Below are 6,278 nucleotides of genomic sequence, written 5' to 3'. Positions count from 1 at the left end.
CCTCTCTCAGTGTCACTTTATACCTCCCTCAGTGTCACGTCATACCTTCGCAAGTGTCACGTTATATCCCCCTCAGTGTCACATTATAGATCCCTCAGTGTCACGTTATACCCCCTCAGTATCACATATCTCAATCAGTGTCACGTTATACCTCCCTCAGTGTTACGCTATACCTCCATCAATGTCACATTATACCTCCCTCAGTGTCACGTTATACCCCCTCAGTATCACATATCTCAATCAGTGTCACGTTATACCTCCCTTAGTGCCACGTTATAGCCCCGTTTAGTGTCACGTTATACCTCCCTCAGTACCACATAATATCTTCCTCAGTGTGACGTTATACCACCTCAGTGTCACGTTATACCTTCCCAGCTGTAACGTTATAACCTCCTTGAGTGTCACGTTCTACCTTCGCAAGTGTCGCGTTATGACCTCCCTTAGTGTCACGTTATACCTCCCTAAGTGTCACATTATACTTGCCTAAGTGTCACATAATATCTCCCTCAGTGTCACGTTATACCTTCCCAAGTGTTACGTCATACCTCTCCAATGTGACGTTATACCTCCACAAGTGTCACATCATAGCTCCCCCAGTCATGTCACACCTCCTTCAGTGTCATGTTATATCTCCATCAGTGTCACATGTTACCTCCTCCAGCTTCACGTTATACCTTCCTCAGAGTCACGTCATACCTCCCCCAGTGTCACAATATACCTCCACAAGTGTCACGTCATACCTCCCCATACCTCCACAATGTGACGTCATACCTCTCCCAGTGTCACGTCATACCTCACCAGTGTCACGTCATACCTCCACCAGTGTCACGTCATACCTCCCCATACCTCCACAATGTGACGTCATACCTCTCCCAGTGTCACGTCATACCTCACCAGTGTCACGTCATACCGCCACCAGTGTCACGTCATACCTCCCCAGTGGCACGTGATACCTTGAAAATGTCACGTTATACCTCCCCATACCTCCACAATGTGACGTCATACCTCTCCCAGTGTCACGTCATACCTCCCCAAGTGTCACATCATACCTGCCCTAGTGTCACGTCATACCTCCCCACGTTTCACGTCATACCTCCACAAGTGTCACGTTATACCTCCACAAGTGTCACGTTATACCTCCTTAAGTGTCACGTTATACCTCCCCAAGTTTCACGTAATACCACTCATAGATGTCTGCGTAGATGTGAGTTACGCTCACTTAAATTAAATGAAACACATGGGACTATTGTTTACGATGAACGACCCGTGGATAACAGCCTTGCCCAAGTTTGGGAAAATAATCACATCTCATTCTGGCAATAGAAATGACCGCCCTCCACACACACCAGGGTTATACTAATGGAACTAAAGGCACCTATGTTGTTAGTGACAGGACAGAACGGGAACCTGAAACTAGATTATATAGACGATGTGAATGTGTTTGAGTGAATGAGTGCGATTGAGTGAGTGGTATCATAGAGTGACTCGCATGTTTCTAACTATATCATGAGCGAATGTGACATACAACTCGATGCTACAGTAATGTAACCATATCTACCACTTTTCAATATATTACGTAATGTATTTCAAATCACGAAAGGGAAAAGTAGCTTTTAACTGTTTTCATTCAATGGATGAATTTTCACATAAATAAATCTTACACTTCATTTACTTTTCTCAGATTTCATTCATTTCTACCACAAACCCACAAAAAAAACAAGAAAAAAAACATCGCTTGCAATGATCTTAACCTCCTAATAAATCACATGAACGCACATGTCGCGTGGGCGATTTGACATCTCTGTATTGAGCGTCAAAGACAATTCTCAGCGCGGCAGAATGCCTCCCCCTGTGTCAAGTCACGTCCGTGCTGCCAGGACCCTGTTACCCGACTTCTAATGGCAGAACGTAACGCATTCATTTGTGGTCCCAAGGCCCAGTTAGGTCTTCTCAATGAGCAACCGGACTGAATCCGTTGCCAGATTTGCCTGACATCGTTCATTGTAACAGCATTGTTTCCGCTCCATGACGGACTAGGTGTCTATGGTTTCGACCCACGTATCGAGTCTGTGATACGGTAATTAGATTGGAGTCATTCCACCACCTGCACCCTGAAGCGGACGGGGATGATATAGCAACATGGCGTCACTTCCGAAAGGGAGGCAATTCATCTCAAACCACAAGCGGCATTTGGGAACCGACTTATTCGCTCAGCGGTCAATCATAGAAACATTCTCCAAGATTATTTCTTCAACTTGCGGTTGGAAAGAGACAGGTAGGTTTTACTTCATGTTTATGTTTATAACAAATTTAAAAACGTACAAAACGTGTTTCACATTTTGAAAATACGTCAAACTCATTTAGTTTAGTTAAATTCTTTAAAAGTATTACTGTTTCGGCGAACACCTGACATTATTATTTCAGGAAGCTGCGCATAACCAAGACTGGTTATTGTCTTTCGTTGACATATTGTGTTATTAATATATATGTGATGGCCTTAGTTATTATAGGTGTACATGTAACTTATCATATACATACATAATGTATTATAGGATCCAAACATAAATGTAGTACGTTTATATTAAAACAACAACAACAATTGCACAAGTCAGCGTAGAGAAAACTGTTACTCAATGTCTCACTCTGAAGGAATTATAAAATTGGGAATGTTCCCTTGCCAGAGGACCAATACGCGTGTACACTTCTGGATCACTACAAAGGCTATTGTAGTAGGATACGTTGTCAAAAAGTATCTTGATCCAATTTTACAATATTCAAGGAAAATATTTCAAACGGTTTTAAAGGTTAAAATGTGGTGGATGCTTTCCAGATTTGCCACATTAGTAAAAAGAAATTATATGTGATGTTTAATTTGTATCATACAATGACGGGTGTTTTTGGATGGGTGACTGACTAACCTGTGCATGTGTTTGGGACGGTTGGGACCGGTGAGCATGTTACGATTCATGTCTACATGACCATTATAGAACAGGAACCGTACAGCGGACTCAGGGTCTAGCAGAGAGTTCTCATGACCGTGGTAATGGCCCACGGTATGTGATCCTGTTGAATGTGTGTGGTCATACCCCAGTGGCGTCCGGTCAATCAAGCCCTGGTTTGTATGGTAACAGTTATTCACGGGTTGTGTTGATGGTGCTGTAATTGCGACGACTTGCGGTAAAACTTCCAGCAAAACCAATCTACTATGCTAAATGATACCTTAATCACGTCCACTTACTGGAGTCTACAAATTAACCGATCAGAATGGTTAACACTGTTAAAGTGAAGAAGACTGCCTAAGTCTGGTGTGTCTGGAGCCAAAGAAGCTAAGGACGGGGCCACCATAGACGACTACCGCGTTCTCTCGTGAGGAACTGATGAGAAGACCGTCCCTCCTAATCATCCAATCGAATAAGCCACACTGAGATAAAGACCACGCGAATGTATTACCATTTTGAGTGGTTCCGATCTCCCGAAATGGTCAGTATTTTGTCCAAATCACTGCACCTACCTCCTCGCAACATCCGGGCTCTGCTACCTCATCAACAATCGTGTCACACTGTCAGCACATTCCATCCCTTCGTGGCTCTAAACTAGTTGCGCTGACGCGCCTAAATCTTGTAGCAGGGTCTTTTATGCATGAATGTGTCTAAATTCATGACTAGTTTTAGTACGCTTGTTTACACAGACAAATTCGCAAGTCAGAGCGTAAACATCGACTGATCCAAGGTTTGCGGGTTTCACAAAGCTACTGTGAAGTTTAAAACTGATACGTTTAAGTTAAACTGAATATTCCAATGTTCTGTCAATGTTGACTTATCAAATAAGGACTTTGACAATGGTACGTAGTTTTCCCTTCACTGAAATACAATCAAGGGTTCTGTTAGGGTGTTCGCCAGAAAGGCACAGTTACTGTCGTTACTCAACATCGCCTGCGGCCTCCTTTTGTTCATGCTGCTTCCAAAAAACAACTGAAGACAGCCAACTCATCGTTAACCGCGACGTAGTCCCCTCATGTTTGTTAGAGCGTCTTTTGACCAGGGTTATCTGGATAATTAAGACACATCCGTTAGGTTGGAAATGCTGTGTAATGACCCAGATTGTTTCTTTGAGTGCCATTATAGAAGCTAAGAAGTACAAAACTGACAAACGTTTTGGATAACAACTTCTATGTTGCAGATTGTGTTTTAATTACCAGGTTTTCTCACAACAAACATTTTACCCTACAGGTGACAAGTAGAATAGCAGTACTAATGTATCTCGCTTTAAACCAACTAACCAGCTTGCGCACAACACTCCGGATTATTAAACTGTAATACCCATCCGGACACACATACATATATGCATACATACAGAAGGGCATAGAATTATCTTAATGTTTCTTAGATTTAAGAGACTGGTGGGTCGACAGGCCTGTAACAACCTAGATGTTCTGAGATCGGTGGGTCAGGCTTGGTGATCGGTTAATTGTGTATCATTGCACAACGAGACCTGTACGAGGAACTGGTATGACTCGCTGTTGAGTCCATCCCTTCTCCACTCATGTACAGTGGGAACAGTTTGAGTAGTATCAACTCGGTGTTAACCGACAAAGAACACCACGTCAAGAAAGAACAAGGTGAAGATGTGCGTCACAATGAATCTCGTCTCATGTACCACTTCCCTTTCAACCTTCTGCACATGCCTTAGAGGTGAAAATAAGGTTGCTAAACAACTAGGTATATATAGAACATTATATTTCCTTATAAACGAGCCGGGTGCGATGCACACGTTATACATGCTTCTAAGAAATACCGTGTGATAAACGAGAACGTGATGTCAGCTACGTCACCCTGGGGGCATACAATCATGTATGATGCCAGGCTGCCACAAATAGCCGTGCGTTGTCATTAAACCTGGCTTGTGCACATGATTCTACTTTCTATTCCATTTCCGGATGTTTTCAGGGTTGTATTTTAAATCAGGGAGCGTCCCTGACAACATACGAAATGTAGAGATGGAAATGTGTGAATAATGATGGACGTGCCGTGCACACATAGCATCTGTGAATGACAGTTTGTCACAGGTGCTATTATTAAACAATATTTTGGATAGGCAAATTCTGTACTTTTGCCGGTCCTCCCATACACCAGACATCATTTAGAACTTCCGGTAGTGACAGGAGTGGCCGGATGCAAATGGTGGGGCCGACGTAGCAGCGTTGTAGAGGTGTGTTTCCCGATGTGTGTCGTGACGAAAGGCTAGTTGGAACCAACTTTTACCATCTCTGTGTATTCACGTAATGACGATGATGGCTTCTACAGAGAGCCTCCGGCGACGTCCGTCGTGTTGGAGTTTAGCAACATCGGATACACAGGATTAGTACGACAATGACGTTATTGGCCAGATAATCTTTTTATGTTATACAAGATCACGATAGGCGATTAAATACATGCAGACACGCAGATGTAAAGAACAAAGTTATAGTTATTTACATCAACGCGGTCAACTCATACACATCAGTTGTAAATATATCACATGGTCAGTTGTTCTTAAACGAGATCTGACGAACTAATCGACAGATGATATTTGCTCACACTCAATGAATTTTGACCGCTTATACAACGAACCTAAAATAATGCGGAACATTTATACTGATGCATTTGTCCAACTTGATGTGTAGTTTTGTACTCCCCTTTTCGTCTATCCTCCAGTTTCTCTAGTGTGTAACTGTTTCTCGGATCCAGCTCGCGTGCGGTATGCTCGGCATATAGTTAGATACTTACACATATTTCTACAAGCATAAGTGAGTGACGGATGGCCTTTAGCAATACTCCAGCAATATCACAACGGAGGACACCTCTACCGCAAGAGGCATAAGTATTCTATATGTTTGTTAATGTTACTAATGATAATGTTGCTGGGTACTGATGTTGCTGGGTACTGATATTGCTGGGTACTGATGTTGCTGGGTACTGATATTGCTGGGTACTGATGTTGCTGGGTACTGATATGGCTGGGTACTGATGTTGCTGGGTACTGATATGGCTGGGTACTGATGTTGCTGGGTACTGATATGGCTGGGTACTGATGTTGCTGGGTACTGATATGGCTGGGTACTGATATTGCTGGGTACTGATATGACTGGGTACTGATGTTGCTTGGTACTGATATTACTGGGTACTCATGTAATAAATACTGATATTTTGGGGTATTGATATAGCTTGGTAGTGGTGTCGCTGGGTACTGGTGTTGCTGGGTACTGATATAGCTTGGGACTGACATGGCTGGGTACTGGT

The 6,278-nt window shown here is 43.0% G+C and overlaps 1 protein-coding gene across 1 annotated transcript in view; it reads left to right on the top strand.

Moving 5' to 3' along the window:
• Window positions 1-1,821: 1,821 nt before the first annotated feature.
• LOC137258038 (carboxypeptidase B-like) overlaps window positions 1,822-6,278 on the top strand; it is a 48,313-nt gene continuing 43,856 nt past the window's right edge. Inside the window, exon 1 of the mRNA XM_067795578.1 lies at window positions 1,822-2,275. The gene's annotated coding sequence lies outside the window, so the exon portion shown is untranslated. The remainder of the gene's footprint in view (window positions 2,276-6,278) is intronic.

Source organism: Haliotis asinina, chromosome 12 (assembly GCF_037392515.1).
Source record: "Haliotis asinina isolate JCU_RB_2024 chromosome 12, JCU_Hal_asi_v2, whole genome shotgun sequence".
NCBI classification, from domain to species: domain Eukaryota; kingdom Metazoa; phylum Mollusca; class Gastropoda; order Lepetellida; family Haliotidae; genus Haliotis; species Haliotis asinina.
This window is presented reverse-complemented; position numbering and strand designations above follow the sequence as displayed.